Genomic DNA, 18,042 nt, shown 5'->3' on the forward strand with positions numbered 1-18,042 from the left:
CACCAAGGGCACCACAGTACTGTGTCCTACCATGGAACTTCCTGCCACTTGGTCAAAATAGCAGCAGAAGTGGATACAGGATCCCTGAGAACTGCTTGGGAGAAGAACACCAAGAGCAGAAAAGAAACAACTGCTAAGCAGAATCCTTTCATGTGGCCTTCCCTTTTATCAACAGTAACTTTAGATCGAAATGTTAAGATAATTTGGCATAGTAATTCAGAACTACTGGAGGATTACATAAACACTACGTACCTAGATTTCTACATCTATTATATGGAGATAATAAATTATGACTCACAGAATTAGTTATTCTAACAAGAACTAAATAACCTAATATTCTTAAGGAGCTTTGGAAAACTCCTGGCTCAAATAAATCTTCAGTAAATTTTAACCTGGAGCGATAGCAAAGTGGGTAGGGCATTTGCCTTGCACGCGGCCGACCAGGGCGACCCGGGTTAGAATTCCTCTGCCCCTCTCAGAGAGTCCGGCAAGCTACCGAGAGTATCTCACTCGCACGGCAAAAATCTGGCAAGCTACCCGTGCCAAACACAGTTACAAGTCTCACAATGGAGACTTTACTGGTGCCCGCTTGAGCAAATCAATGAACAATGGGAGGACAGTGATATGGTGCAGTGCTAAATTTTAACTTCTATTGTAAAGTATAAAATACAGAACAATAATTAATAGGCTAAATTTACTACTCAGTTGTTAGGGACTGACATAAAATATATACCATACTGAAAAGTTTTTCTGACAGAGGTGTGCTAGAAAGAAAAAAACAGACCTTAAAATGAGAAATTAAGCTACTATGATAGGCCCTACTAGAAGAGAGGGCTAACGGAGCTGGAAATTTGTACCTCCTAACCCCCATCATCTTAACATTACCTTTCAATAAATGAAGTTAGCAAGAAGTGCTCAGCTGATGTGACCTTGTTTACCAGAATGAGTAGTTCTCTTGCCTTAGGTTGATCCCTTTAACAATGCCAGGTAGTCCTGCAATTCCAGCCTCTTTATGTCTGAAGATTGAGCCAAGACGGCTCAGGGAAGGCTAATGATTTATTTCAACTCTTTAGACAAAAGTTTTTTTCTATATTGCATTTTTTCTTCATCTATTTGGGACTCTTTTTAAAGGTACAGTTTTTGGGGGTGAAGCTAGGGAACTTAATAACTCCAACATTATAAAATTAAAATAAACTCAGTATAAGAATTTGTATTTTCATCAGAAATTGTTTTTGCTTTAAAAAATCAAAGTATAAAGATACCTTTTGGAGTCAAATAGAAGTAGATTGATATTTGTGAAATTTGCTTTTTATATACCTGAACTATTTTTTTATTAATTCATTTATTTATTTTCTCCTCCCCTTTTTTTTTTTTTTACTAAAACTCACTAGGTGAATAATCAGACTAACATTTTGAATGACTCTCAGAATAGTGTTCTAAGATTTTTTATCTTCCTAAGGAAATCGTCGAAGTTTTCTTCTATTCAAAACAGAAGGAGTTTCTTTATATTAGTGTTAAAATTTGATAGTTTTTTTTATTCAGTCACTGCAGATGAGAGAATCCTTTTGCATTAGTGAAGTTAATCAAAGATCTACTTTAATACTCCAAAGTGCCAGTGTGTCTTTTATTTTGTGTGCGAGTTATTTCTCTGTGATATCAGAAAAGCTCTGAGTTGATATGGGTTCTTCTGGACTTGAACTCGGTAGAAGTTCCAAATGCCTGCTCCACTAGAAAGATAAGCCCAGAGCCACGTATCTCTTAGGGTTCCTGCCACTTGAAAATATTTTATTCAATTTTAACGTGATCACCCCATCAGTAATTTTAGGCTGTGTTATGACCTTCTAGGTAAGCAGATTTGTCAGATTCATGCTCAGAGAATCCTTTTTTGTTGTTGCTTATGATGTCAAAAGACCAAGAATGTATGCAGATCCCCCTGGACGATGAGGAAGCATATGCCTGTTTCAAGCCACTGTATGGCACAGCCTGAGCTCCTGCCCTACACGGGACCCAAGGTTCCCTGTTAAAGTCACAAGGGAATCCACCAGCGGTGGAAGGCAAAGAATACTTGTGGGGGGAAAAAAACAAATCAAGAAAAAGAATGTTAGTTTAGAGTTACCAGAAAAGTTTTTTTATTTCACAAAGATTATTTTGTTTCAAGGTGGTTTTCTTTTTTTCCTTTTTCCTTTTTTTTAAATGTAGACAGTGTCTTTCAAAGAAGCATTACAGTGAATTCTATTTCTAAGAAAATACTCAGGTTTCAGAGACAGCTAGGCTACTTGCCTTGTATACCTGACCGGCTGGATCTCTAGCAGAGCAGATGGTCCCTGGAGTACCACTAGCACTCACTCCTACTTAGAGGCAAAAAGTCCCTGGACGCACCAGGGGTGGCCTAAATTGTCCCACTCCAAAAGAAAACATTCAGCAAAATGCTGACTGGTTGGACATTAATTTGTATAGCATTGTAAAATTGTCCTCCCGTTTTTCATCCATTTGCTTGAGCGGGCACCAGTAACGTCTCCATTGTGAGACTGGTTGTTACTGTTTTTGGCATATTGAATACACCACAGGGAGCTCACCAGGCTCTGCCGTGTGGATGGGATATTCTCTGTAGCTTCCTGGGCTCTCTGAGAGGGATGGAGGAATTGAACCCGGGGCGGCCGTGTGCAAGGCAAACGTCCTACCCGCTCTGCTATCACTATACCCTGATAATTTGTATATTTCTCAATATTTGAAAAAAATTTAACATGGCATTGTATTAATGACACAAATCCACTTAAGCTAAAAGAGAAAAATGAATAAGAAATAAATTACTTTTTAATAAAAATATTCTATTTTAGTTAAAAATAGGATTATTCTGTTTGAATTTCTTACATTTTGATTGCTTCACTATATTTTCATCATAAATTTAGTCAAGGCAAAAAATCCCCGATTTTTATGCTCTTTGCTAATCCATGATAGAATTTTGCAACAATATTTTCCATTAAAGATATTATCAATTGCAATTTTACTCTCAGAGTCACTAAAAATATCTATTGGTAAGAGGTTTAATTTTTGGAAATACTGGTAAATAAAATATTATAGATACTCTAGGATGGTGGATTATTTCAGGGAGCAAATAGCATTCTTGATAAAGACCAAAAAAAAATCAAGAGACTAATTTGGTTACCTAAATGCTAATCCTTGGGCTTATGCGACCGCAGATCTTAATGTATGAAGCAAAATAACACTTCAGTGCTTGCACATTTGGTTGTGTAGTTTCTTTCACTTGTATTCCCAATTTTATTTCAGCAACTGTCTATGAACATGAATTAAATTATTAGTCTTGCTTAGGAGTACTACTTAGGAAAAAGATGAATACATTTATAATAGTAAGCACTGTAAGCACTGTCCTCCAGTTATTCATCGATTTGCTAGATCGGGCCCAGTAACATCTCCATTTTGAGACTTGTTGTTACTGTGTTTGGCATATTGAATGCATCACAGGTAGCTTGCCAGTCTTTGCCATGTGGGCGAGATACTCTCAGTAGCTTGCCAGGCTTTCCGAGAGGGGCAGAGGAATCGAACCCAGCTCGGCTGGGCTGGCCACCTGCAAGGCAAATGCCCTACCGCTGTGCTGTCGCTCCGGCCCATTTATAATACTGATTGTCCTAAATGAAACAAACTATTTTGACTGTTTAACTGATAATTTAGTAATAAATTGTGTCCAGTTTTTTCTATATTCTCAAATAGAAAGTAAATTGAATGATATCTTCTTGAAAAATGTGGTGCCCCAAAAGATAGAAGACAATTAAAGAGCAGGTTTGTGACCACACTTCATTTCTTTTCTATTTTTTTTTAATTATTGAATCACCGTGAGGTACTGAGTACAGTTACAAAACTTTCACGATTGAGTTTCAGTCACACAATGACCGAGTACCCATCCCTCCACCAAAAAGTGCGCATTTTCCACCACCAATGTCCCCGGTCTCCCCCTAGGATACCCTCCCCCATACAACGCCCTGCCTCTGTGGCAGGCACCTTCCTTTTTACTCTGTCTCTATTTGGGGCATCATGGTTTGTAATACAGGTACTAAGTGGTCATCATGTTTGGACCTTAGTCTACTTTCAGCACACATATCCCACCCAGAGTGATCCCTCCAACCATCATTCACTTAGTGATCCCTTCTCTATCCCAGCTGCCTTTCCCCCAGCATGTGAGACTGGCTTCTAAACTGTGGAGTAATAATCCTGGTACTTATCTCTACTAGTTTCCCATTCTGTTACTTTATATTCCACAAATGAGTGCAATCTTTCTGTCTGTCTCTCTTTCTGACTCATTTCACTTAACATGATACTTTCCATGTTCATCCACTTATAAGCAAATTTCATGACTTCATCTTTTCTAACAGCTGCATAGTATTCCATTGTGTAGATATACCAAAGTTTCTTTAACCAGCCATCTGTTCTTGAGCACTGCACTCAGGTTATTTCCAGATTCTGGCTATTGTGAACAATGCTGCAATAAACATACAAGTGCAGATGTCATTTCTACTGTGCTTTTTTGCATCTCCGGCATATATTCCCAGAAGTGATATTTTTGGGTCATATGAGAGCTCAATTTCTAGTTTTTGGAGGAATGTTCATATTCTTTTCCTAAAAGGCTGGACCAGTTGGCATTCCCATCAACAATGAATGAGAGTCCCTTTATCCCTTCATTTGTGCCAGCACTGGTTGTTCTTGTTCTTTTTGATGTGTGCCAGTTTCTGTGGTGTTAAGATGGTATCTCTTTTTTTTATTTGCGTCTCTCTGTGATTAGAGATGTAGATCATTTTTATGTGTATTTTGACCTTTTGTATTTCTTCTTTTGAGGAGGCTTCTCTGTTCATTTCTTCTCCCCATTTTTTGTTGGGGTTGGAGGTTTCTTTCTTGTAAAATTCTACCAGTGACTGGCTATATCCTGTATATCCTGGATATTAAGCTCCTATCTCATGGATACTGGGTAAATAAATTTTCCCATTCCTTGGGCTCTCTCTGTATTTTGGTCACTTCCTTTTTATGTGCAGAACTTTCTTAGTTTAACTTAGTCCCATTTGTTTATCTTTTTTTCCACTTGCTTAGTCAGTGGTGTTTCATCCTTGAAGATGACTTTAGTTTCAATATCATGGAGGATTTGGCATACACTTCCCTCCATGTAACTTATGAATTCAGGTCGGATACTGAGGTCTGATCTGAATTTTGTGCGTGGTGTTAAACAGAGGTCTGAGTGCATTTTTCGGCATGTAGCTGTCCTGTTTTCCTAGCACCACTTGTTGAAGAGTGTTTCCATGCTCCACTTCACATTTCTTGCTCCTTTATCAAAGATTAAGTGATCATATACTTGAGAGTCTGTCAGAATATTTAACTCTATTTCATTTGTCTGTGGGTCTTCTTCTATTCCAATATCATGCTGTTTTATTTACTACTGCCTTGTAGTACAGTTTGAAGTTGGGGAAGGTGATACCACCTATCTTCTTCTCAAGGATTATTTTAGTTATTTGTGGGTATTTATTGCTTCATCTGAATTTCAGGAGTGTTTTGTCTATTTCTTTGAAAAAATGCCATGGGTATCCTTATAGGGACCGCATTGATCTGTATAATGCTTTGGGAAGTAGTGTCATTTTGACAAAGCTAATCCTCCTGATACATGAGCAGGATGTGTGTGTCTATTTCCTGGTGTCCTCTTTTATTTCTTGAAGTAGTGTTTTGTAGTTTTCTTCATATACATCCTTCATACCTTTAGTTAAGCTGATTCCAAGCTACTTGATTTTCTGAGGCACTATTGTGAACAGGATTAAAAAAATAGTTCTCTTCTCTTTCATTATTTATTTATAGGAAAACCATGGAATTTTGTGTATTAATTTTATAAACTGCCACTTTACTAATCAAACCAATTGTTTCTAGGAGCTTTTCTGTAGAGTCTTTAGGATTTTCTAAGTATAGTATCATGTTATCTGCAAATAGTGATAGCTCGATTTCTTCCTTTTGTATCTGGATGCCCTCGGTATCTTTTTCTTGCCTAACTGGTAGGGCAAGTAATTCCAATACTATATGGAATAGAAGTGGCAAGAGTGGACAACCTTGTCTTGTTCCTGATATTAGAGGGAAGGCTTATAGTTTTTCCCCATTGAGAATAATGCTGGTTGTTTACTTGAGGTAGATAGCTTAGACTATACTGAGGAACGTTCCTTCGATTCCCATTTCATTGTGATTTTTTATCATTAATGAGTGCTCTTTCTTGTCAAATGCCTCCTCTGCATCTATTGATATGATCATATGGTTATTATATTTCCTTTTATTGATATGGTGTATTATGTTGATTGATTCGTGAGTGTTGAACCATCCTTGCATCCCCAGGATGAATTGTAATTGGTCATGGTGTATGTTCTTTATGATGAGTTGTTGGATTCTATTTGCTAGTATTTTGTTGAGGATTTTGTGTCTGTGTTCCTCAGAGATATAGGCCTGTAATTCTTTTTTTGTGATGTCTCATTGTACTTTTGGTATGAGGATGATATTTGCCTCATAGAAACTGGAAGTGTTACTGTTTCTTCAATTTCTTGGAAAAGTTTGAACAGAAATGGGAGTAGGTCCTCTTTAAAGGTTTGGAAGTATTCACTAGTGAATGCATCTGGGCCAGGGATTTTGATTTTTATGAGACTTTTGATTACTACTTAAATTTCCTTGATGGTGATAGGTCTGTTTAGATATTACGAGTCTTCTTGGGTCAGCTTTGGGAGAGTATAGAAGTCCAGGAATTTATCCATCCATTTCTTCAAGGTTTTCTTGTTTTGTGGCATAGAGATTTTCAAAGTAATCTCTGAATTTCCTTTGAATTTCTGTGGTTTCCATTGGGATGTCCCCCTTTTTGTTTCTGATTCTCTTTATTAGGGGTCTCTTTCTTTGTGAGTCTTACTAGTGGTTTATCCAACTTGTTTGTTTTCTTGAAGAAGCAGCTCTTCATTTCACTGATTTTTTTTATTGTTTTTTGGGTTTCCATGTGGATAATTTCTGCTGTAAGTTTTATTATTTCTTTATTATTTCTTTCTGGTTTGGGCTCCTTTTTTGGTCATTCTCCAAGATCTTAAACTGTGAGGTTAAGGTACTTATGTGGGCTCACTCTGCCTCCTTGAGGAATGCTTTTAGAGCTATAAATGTACCTCTTAACATGGCTTTTGTTGTGTCCCATATGTTCTGGTAACTCGTGTCTTCATTCTTATTTGTGTCCAGGAATCTTTTGATTTCTTCTCTAAGCCACTGGTTGTTCAGTAGTGAGCTGTTTAAGTTTTGGCTGTTTGGTTTGTCTGCTTCTGTGTGTTATTCATTTCTATTTTCAGTCCTTCATGGTCTGAAATGGTCATTGATAAAATTTCTTTTCTCTTAAATTTTTATACACACACACACGCGCGCGCGCACACACATGTACACACATGCACACAGACACTAAACCCCTGTCTTCCATTTCTTGCCTCAAATAAAGTATGTCCTTGCTGGGCTTGAGTCTGGTTTATAATATCGAGAGGTGATAAAGTGATGTTTAAACTTCCAACTAATGTTGTGTTGCTATCAATGTCTTTCTTCAACTCTATGAGCAGTTGTTTTAAGTATTTTGCTGGTCCCTTATTAGGTGCATATACATTTAGGAGTGTGAGTTCTTCCTGATGTACAGATCCTTTGTTCATTAAGAAATAAACTTCACTGTCTCTTGTAACCTTCAGTCTGAAATCTATGTGGTTTCATACTAGTATGGCCACCCTAGCTATTTTGAGGGATTTGTTTGCTTGTAGAATTGTTTTTCATCATTTGACTTTGAGTCTGTGTTTGCTATAACTGTTCAGATGTGCTTCTTGCAGGCAGCAGAACGTTGGGTTTAGTTTTTGCATCCATCCTGATGCCACTCTGTCTTTTAATTGGTGCATTGACATTGAGATAGATTATATTTTTTGGGTTTCCATTTGGTTAATTTCTGCTCTAAGTTTTATTATTTCTTTATTGTTTCTTTCTGGTTCGGGCTCCTTTTATGGGGATCGTTCCATCTTTCTGCCGAAGTTTGGTGTATTTGAAGGGCTTGTCTTGTCTTAAAGTAGCCTGTTTAGTTTTTCTTGTAACCAAGGATTTGAGTCTATGAAGTTTTTGGTGAGGCATCATCTCATTGAGTTTTTTCACTATATCTCCCACTATCTTTGGGCCGAGAGAGTTTTGTCAGATAAGTCTGCTGTAAATCTTAATGATGCTCCTTTAAAAGCAATTTCTTTTTTGCTCTTTGTGCTTTCAGAATTTTATCTCTATCTGTAGTTTTTATCATTCTCATTAGAATGTGTCTTGGTATTATGTCTTAGTATCTTAGTATTTTTATTTGGATTTCTTTTAGTTGGTACCCTTAGGACCTCCTGAATCTGGGTGCATGTACTCTCTTCAGCTCTGGGAGCATCTCAGCAATGATATCTTTGGCAGTTGCTTCTTCATCAGGGTTTTCCATCTGTCCCTCTGGGACTCCAATGATTCTTATGTTATTCCTCTTGGCTTCATCCTGATTTTCTCTTGACATCTGTTGGTTTATTTTGAGGATCTTTTACATTTTCTGCTGTTGTCTGGAGATTCTCTGCACCACATCTTGGCGCTTAGTGATTCTGTCCTCAGCAGCTGTTACTCTGCTGTGGAGGCCTTCTAATTGTTTTTCATTTCACCTACCAAATTTTTTAGGTCTGTCATTTATGCTTGTATTTTCATTTGCATTGTCCTCATTTCTTCTCTCATATCCTCTTGTACTTTATCAGCAGTTGTTTCATTATTTCTTTGAGCTCCTTATGCATCCTTAACAGTTACATTCTAAATTCCTTATCTGAGAGATTATATAGTTCATTGTCTGTTTGTCATCTCAGCTAGAAACTTCTCTCACTAAGCCTGTTGTGTTTCTGCATTGTTTTACCATTGTGACTTTTGCATTTTATAGTTTTTTTCCTGTATGTTGTTGTATGTTTTGGCCCCGACAATGGGGCTGTTTTTATGTGTTTCTGTGAGTTATGGAGAGGTAAAGAAATCCGAGCCCTGGGTTAACTAATACCTTAAATGTAGGGTTTAGGTGAAGAAAATCTTTGTATACACAAGGTTTTGGTGTTAGTGATTTTAAAGGTATGACATGGGGGGTATATATCTTGGGGCGATGCTGGGGTCCACATACCTGGTTTGAGAAGTTAGATTGGCTGGTTGGGGCAACAGCTGGCAGTGGTGGGCAGTTTTTAGGCAAGATGCTGGGAGGTGGAGCCCATACTTAATTTCTTATATCCCAGAGATTGTAATACTAGAGACTTATTTTATTTTCATAGTTTGTTTTGGATAAGTTGAGCTGAAAGGGAAAATGCTTTTTAAATTTTCTTTTCTTATAAAGTGAATGAAATAGAAACTTATTAATGTTATTAACAGCAAAAGAAAAAAACGCCAGCTTTGGTTAAATCAATAGCAATTAAACATAACACTTATAAATAAATTGAACAGAGCATCTGGCTAGCCTGTAAGTATGAATCATCACCAATGGAGATACCAAATTATAGTAAAATAGAAAAATAAAGTGATAGGAAATGAAAAAATTATTTCAGGCATGATTAGGGCCATGAATAAAAGTAATTCAAGTTGATGTGTAGCAATTTCTAATGCAGCATAATTTTAGAAAATTATTTAGCTATTGTATAAATGTGACATGTCTGAAAAATGTTAATTAAACTGGTTTACACAATGGTTGAAATGTATAATTATTTAGCCATGCTTTCACTGTATTTTGGAAGGAAATTGTAAGTTCCAGTTCTAAAAAGCTGTTTTGGATTTGAACTCCTGGAGCTGATGGTTGAATGGAGAGCCTTTTCTGCCCACTGAAAATGATGAGTTCCCAGAAATATCACAGAGCTGTCTCATTCTTCTCTGATTTCATTTCTACAGATTAGAAAGAACAACTTCAACAGCACTGAAAGTCTAGAAATGCTTTCTTTTTTGCCCAATATTATTTAGCAAATGTTTAATTCATGGAAGAAAGGAGTTATAAGATCTGACTATTGCAGGCGTTTTACCTATAGACTAGTAAACCCTTCACCTTAAAGACAGAGAAATAGCTATAGGGCCTCTAAAAGTCTTCAACATCTTTACCAAAATGTCCTAAAACTGAGATGAGTAGATGAGATTGATTTCTGGACCGTGGCCAGCAATTAGAGATTTGGGAATCAGGCAGTTAAAATAACAATTAGGACTGCTGATTGAAATTTTTTGTTTGTTTGTTTTGGAGGCCGCATCTAGCTATGCTCAGGAGCCACTGCTGGGGAAATTGACTGTGGTGCTGAGAATCCAACCCAGGTCTACTGTGTGCTGGGCAAATGCTTTACCTTCTGTGCTGTGTCTCTGACCATGATAGGAGAAGTATTGAGTGGGAGGATCTGTGGGATTTTGAGTTGCAAAGTTTTCTACTGAGGGAACTCTTGTAGGTGTGACAGGGGCTTTGTGTACCTCATGACTCAGTGAAGGGGAGCGCAAGGGCATCTCTACTTCTTGCTGATTTATGTTGAGGACTGTGAACAAAACTAGCACCATAAGGAAACACCATATTGTAAGATCTCCTTGCTTCAAAGACGGTGACTGTAACTTTAAGAAAATCTACTGAGTTTCTACACTTAATTTCTACATCATAAAATTCTATCATTCCAGTTGTAGGAACAAACTTGCTCATACTTGTACTAGCAAAGGAGACACATACAACTCAATAAAGAGTGCCGTGGTCAGTATCTAAATTGCAGTTTGTATTTCATATAAAATAATTTAAATTCTCATTATGCCTATTTCAGTCAATATTATGAGAAGAAGTGAAGACCTGCACTCTGGGCTTTGCCAATAGGCTTAATGAGACCAGAAAAAAAAGCCTGAAAGTGAAGTGAACCAACAAATGTCAATTTTACAGACACTGGAATTGATTTCAAACTAAATTTGCATAATTAAATTAAAATAGGAATAATTCATTATGCAACTAAATTGCTTGGTTTGAACATACTAGATATATTTTCCTAGTCTCTCAATTAGGAAAGTCAGTGGCATTCAAAATAATTTTAAAAGACATTTTGTTTATTCTGTTTTTTTCTGTTTGTTTATTTTGATGTCAGTAGGAGTGTTTTTAAGGAAATATTTGTTATAGAAATAAGTTTTTGTGAATTGTGGTGATTTTTTATTTCTAGTCTAGTCTAATCTAGACTATATATTTCTTTGTGAGTTTAAGGCTGAGTATAATTCTTGGTCACAAAACATGCAAAGCACAGCAAGAGCATTGCAAAATTTATCTAGTCACCCTATATCATGCCTCAGGGAATTCATTTAAATAGTATCATTCTTCTAATACTTTTATTTTGGTTGCCTATAGACCACAATAACAGGTTCAAGATTGAGTGTGATTAGCATAGACAAAGTGGGAATGTAGCCACTGAGAAAAGAAATAATCAGTTCATTTAGGTGACAAACTGTCCTGTTTTATCTTTACTAACCAGCTACATTGATCACTGCCGAGAACTGTACACTAGAATGCAGGAGCTCTAGTGACAAAATCCTTCGCAATAAGAGTCAGTATTTAAATTACACTAACACCCCATTTTCAAACTTCTGAGTGTAAAATCACTCTCTCTGCTTTTATCCCTAGATGACTCAGATATTTTCATGCTCTCATTTAGTGTTCCATTCTAAAGTTTTAGATTCCTCTGCATCTTGCTCCCCCTACTGTAAAGCAGATGCATATACTCTTTAGAGAAAATTTAAATGTTATTTTCTAAGGTTTCCGAGTTTTTTCTATACAGTGGGTAGCTCCCTGACAGCCCTTTTCTGCTTGATCAAAACTGGAGGCAATCTAGATAACAGAACATTCTTTCATCATTATTTTAATCACTGTCATAAAGTAATTATGTGTGTTTCTTCTGAACTCCAATGTGGCTGGGTTCATATTCTAGAAATGTGAATAAATATTCATCAAGGTTTTTTTTTTTCCTTGACCAAAAACCAACCACATCTCTCATTGTGTTCCTTTATATATCTGCTTATTTAGCAAGAATTTATTATAAACCTCATTGCTTTTAGTCATTGAATTTAATACTCAAGATATTAAAAGTTTTTACTTCTTGACCTTGAAATAGCATGTCCCAGTGGCAGGCACTAATATGTAAACATTCTCAATATAATGATATACAGGGAAGCTTTATATAAATACATGTAATGTGTATAGTTTATTTATAAACATATATTTGTCTAGAACATGGATATTCAGTTCTGAGTTAACCTGAAACAGCATTTTTTTAAGAAAAGTTATTTTTTTAAATAAATCACTGTGAGAAACAGTTACAGACTTACAAACTTTCGTGATTACATTTCAGTCATACAATGATGGAGTACCCATCCCTCCACCAGTGTCCATTCTCCACCACCAATGTTCCCAGTATCCCTTTCACCACCCTCACCCTTTCTTATCCCCTCTATGACAGGCACATTCCCTCTTACTCTCTCTCTCCCTTTGGGTGTTATGGTTTGCAATACAGGTACCAAGAGGCCATCATGTTTGGTCCATCGTCTACTTTTAGCACACACTTCTCAGCCGGAGTGAGCCCTTATTTATTTAGAGATCCCTTCTCTATCCCAGCTGCCCTTTCTTCTAGCACATGAGACTGGCTTCCAAGCCTTGGATCAATCCTCCTGGCCCTTATCTCTACTATACTTACGTGTTTGTCTTCTATTATTTTACTTTATATTCCACAAATGAGTGCAGTCATTCTATGTTTGTCCCTCTCTTTCTGACTCATTTCACTTAGCACGATACACTCCGTATCCATCCACTTATATGCAAATTTCATGATTTCATCTTTTATAACAGTTGCATAGCATTCCATTGTGTAGATATACCAAAGTTTCTTTAACCTTTAGTCATCTGTTCTAGGTCACTCGAGTTTTTTCCAGTTTATGGCTATTGTAAATAGCATTGCAACAAATGTACAACTTCAGATGTTATTTATACTACCTTAAACAGTTTTTAACCTATAATTAAGAAGTTATATGTATCACAGAAGTCTTTTATGGAATCAGTTATATGAGATAAACAAGGTCCTGTGTCTGGAATAGAGCAGCCATTTAATAAAAGTAAAGGCCCACGGCAGAGCCTGGCAAGCTCCCCATGACGTATTCGATATGCCAGACACAGCCATTTAATAAATATGTAAATAAACTATATTCAATAAAAATATAAATAAACTATCAGTGTTAATATTCTATAGTAGTCCTATAATCATCAGCAATTATATAGGTTTCTTGGAGGATGCAGTCTTCCACAATCACTTGTGACTTGAAAATTCTTGTGGTTTGAAACAGCATTCCAAATCATTTGAACATAATCAAAAAGGAAAATAACTGAATTAAGGGAATGGAGATTTAGTCTAAGGAGATATGCATGCACAATTATAGGACAAACTAAGGGTGATGACGTATAGGAAGGAATTTGGAGTGTTAGAGAAGGGATTACTAACCAGAGAATTCGAGCACATCTAGCAATGCAACCAAAAATTGCAGACTCCAGGGGAGGTGGGAGAAAGCTAGAGATGTTGTAGCCCTGTGGCTACTACCAAACATCTAGGGGAAAACTGGCAGTTGCTGTTATTTCAAATGTTAATCATTCAGGAAGAGAAGCTGGACATGTGGTGAAGAAGAGCAAAGACCATCTGGATCCTAAAGGCACCTCCGTTCTGCTGTAACTTCCTCCAGTCTTCTGAGATTTTTTTACTGTGTTTGCCTCCCCCTTCTGCAAGTTGGTCTTTTGATCAATTCTAATTTAGAACCATGTAGGGAAGTATGTATATACTGAGAAAAACAGATCCAGTCTAACCAGCTTAGCACACTAAAAAACCAAACACACACATACACACACCCACAGGCACACAGCCACACAGCCACACACACACACACACACACACACAAACACACACACACACACATTCCCACCAGTTGGTATGTAGCATTCATATAAACATCTTTGTGATCCATATTGAGACATATTTAATTTCAAGCATATAAAAAATCATATTTCTCTCTAGCAGTTGTTTCATACAGTTAAAATTACTACTATGCTGCTCTGCAAAAGAAAATGAAAATTCAAAGTAAACTCAAGTTCTATTTGGAACCATGTTTGTTCTTCTATAACTAAATCATATCGAGTCCTCTGCTATTTATAATAAGGTTAAGCATGATTCACAATTTTTTTTTGTTTTAGGAACACACTCAAATGTGCACAGGGCTTACTCCTTGCTCTGCACTCAGGGATTATACATGAAGTGGACCAGGAAGCCACATGGGTGCCAGGGATCAAACCCAGGTCAACTACATACACCCACTGTACTAGTGCTCCAGTCAGATGATTCACAGATCTTACATTTGGCCAAAAATGAAGTGGGGAAAATTAGTTTTCATGTTTCATATTCCTATTACATCATCTGGTTGCAATTACCTTCCTGTTAAGTGTCTCAAATCCATTATTGATTCTTGAAAGGTCTATGCCAGGCACATTCTTCTCATGTCAGTTTATTATAATTTCCCATCATAAGGTGGGATAATTCTAACAGCAATCATCAGGATATCCTGCACCCCAGAAAACTTCCTTTGTGCAGTAACCAACCAATTTCCCTTGACAATCAGAATAAGTAACATCATCTAGTACAATAATTCCCTTTGTCTATACACTCACTGCCACAAATAGCCCTATGAGGCCACATGGAAATCTCAACTTCTAGCTTATTGGAACCAAAACTATTTTCCAAATCATCCTCCCTTGGGAAAAATGATTTTAAACCATTAGAGACCAAAATTGCATTATTGGGAAGAAAAAAAATTCACTGGTAAGTCATTAAAGGCAATGGTAAGAATAACCCTAGCCATTTCCCAACCTTGATTACTTGTGCACATGAATCATGGTTATGATAAAAGCAATAATTGACTGGCTGCTGAACCAGAGACTATTCAAGATTCTGGGGAATATTCTCCTAGCTCTGCAGAGTGTTGCTATGACTTAGCCTTCAAAAAGTCATTCCATTGATCTATTCACCCAGCTGTCTATTATCTAAGCTTTAGATCACTGAAACTGGTGGCTTATGTGTTCATGAGCCCACTGGCACACTCTACTTGCTATCACATTAATGATATTGTCCAAATCAAAAGTGGCTGGAATACCATAATGGTGAAAAAATGCATTGTGAAGTCCACAGATGGTAGTTTTGGCAGAAGCACTTTCAGCGAGAAAGTCCAGTCTATATCCAGGGTAAGCATCAGTTGGATGAGAATAAAGCACTGCTTCACCCATGATGAATCTACCAATTTGGGAACTGCCAGTTTGGAAGCTCATTACTGTCTCTGCGGCCATGACCATTTTGTTCATGAATTCATTGGGCAACAATAGGGGTACGTTGGGGGAAAGAGTTGACTAAAATATATAAAATGTGTCATCTATTCTACCTGATGATAAAACTCTTCTTGCCTGAGATTGCTTTGATGAATATTAATATGGGACACAAATCTTTTCAAACCCTGTGTTTATTCAAATAGGCCAATTCGCATACCACTTTCCCAAGTCCCACTTGTCAGAAATTTTCCAATTGTGTTCCTTCTAGGTACTAATAGTTATACTCTGAATAAATGAGGAGATGAACCACCAGGCATTCCTTCTCCAAAGTAAAATGAAGACCCAGATATTGAAGTTCTTCCTACAAGAGATTTTCTTTTTTTTCTTTTTTTTCATATTTATTTATTGAATCTGGAGTAATAGCACAGCAGGTAGGGTGTTTGCCTTGCATGCAGCCAACATGGCCGACCCGAGTTCGATTCCTCCGCCCCTCTTGGAGAGCCTGACAAGCTACTGAGAGTATCTCGCCCTGACGGCAAAGCCTGGCGAGCTACCTGTGATGTATTTGATATGCCAAACACAGTAACAACAAAGTCTCACACTGGAGACGTTATTGGGCCCGCTCGAGAAAATTGATGAACAATGGGAGGACAGTGACAATGATTTATTGAATCAACGTGGGGAAAGTTACAAAGCTTTCAGGTTTAAGTCTCAGTTATGCAATGATCAAATACATTTCCCTTCAACAGTACTTATTTTTCACCACCAGGAACCCCACTATACCTCCCCTGCCACCACTCTAATGCCTGTGAGGCAGATGAATTCTACCTAACACTCTATCTACTTTGATTACGTTCATAATTTCGACAAAAGATGCACCATTATTGTTTACAGTTTACACCAAACAATCAGAACTGCTAAAAAGGCATTGTTAAATAATTTGTTTTCTACAGTTAGTCACTAGCACAGTGGTAGGGTGTTTGCCTTGCACGCAGCCAACATGGCCGACCCGAGTTCGATTCCCCTGCCCCTCTTGGAGAGCCTGGCAAGCTACCGAGAGTATCTCGCCTGCACGGCAGAGCCTGGCAAGATCCCCATGATGTATTCAATATGCCAAACACAGTAACAACAAAGTCTCCAATTGAGATGTTACTGGGCCCGCTCGAACAAATCGATGATCAACGGGAGGGCCTTTACTTTACTTTTACAGTTATGAGAACCATATAGAATTTGGATTTCTGATATTTTACTTATTAAGCCTGGAGGTGTTTCTGCCAAGAGCCAGATAATTACAAGATTGGTATCTGTGGCTCTGGAGCCATAGCCGTGCTGGAGATCCGCTTGTGGGGCTGGAGATCCGCTTGTGGGGGCAACTCGTGGCCTCGGTAGGGTGTGAAGGACGAGCTGGAAACCCCCCCTTCCCATGTGACTGCAGCTGCCCCGTCACCACCGGCTCATACCTAACTTTCCAAAAAGCTTCAAGGAGGCCGCCATCTTGCTGTCCAGGGGGAAAATGGCGGAAGGGAGCAACACCCTTTCCCTCCCAGGCAGGCATGGTACCATGGATTAACGCATAGTCCATTCACTTTTTTGTCGCAAGCTGCCGGACTCTGTGCTTCTGGAGCCATGATCGTGCCGGAGAGCCGCTTGTGGGGGCAACTCGTCCTACAAGAGACTTTCTTCAGCAGTATTTTTAAGACTACTATGAAAGGGCTATATTTCTATTCCTATTGATTTGTTTTTTATTGCAATATAGTATCCATTACATAAAATTTGCTATCTTAACCATTTTAAGTTCAGTGGCAGTAAATATGTTCACATTGTTTTGCAAATAGCATTATCATCCATATTCTTAACTCTTTCATCTTGTAAAGTTGAAACTCTCCACCCATTTAATATTTGACTATCTATTTTCTATTTTGTCAGCCGTGTCAACCAACTTTCTACTTTACATCTATATAACTTTGATTACACTTAAATACTTCATATCAATGCATTCATACAGTACTTAATGTGCTTGTACTTGCTTGTTTAACTTAGCCTTATGTTCTCAAGATTTACCTATAGGCTATAAAAAGATTTTCTTCTTGGAGCTGGAGCAATAGCACAGTGGGTAGGGCGTTTGCCTTACACACGGCCAACCCAGGTTCGATTTCCAGCATCCCATATGGTCCCCTGAGCACCGCCAGGGGTAATTCCTGAGCGCAGAGCCAGGAGTAACCCCTGTGCATCTCTGGGTGTGACCCAAAAAGCAAAAAAAGAAAAAGATTTTCTTCTTAAGGTTGAACAACATTTTGTTGTGTGCATACTTCACATCTTTCTTATCATAAAACTTTGTTTGCTTTCACATTTTTTCAATAGTGAATAACGTTGCTCTAATTTTGGGAATACAAGGACATCTTTGTGACACTTATATCCTTTGAGTATATAGTCATGAGTCACTCAATGTTCATTAATTAATTTTTAGGAATTACCTTATTGCTTTTCATTGTTTTGATATTAAAAAATGCTTTTCTGCATTTACTATAATCATATACTAAAATCATAAAGAATTTTTCCTTCATTCCATTGGTTTATTAAATTGATTTAATTGGTTTGTATATGTTAGACAATTATTATATTTCAGGAAAATCTAC

Source organism: Sorex fumeus, unplaced genomic scaffold, assembly GCF_029834395.1.
Source record: "Sorex fumeus unplaced genomic scaffold, SorFum_2.1 ptg000128l, whole genome shotgun sequence".
Lineage (NCBI taxonomy): Eukaryota > Metazoa > Chordata > Mammalia > Eulipotyphla > Soricidae > Sorex > Sorex fumeus.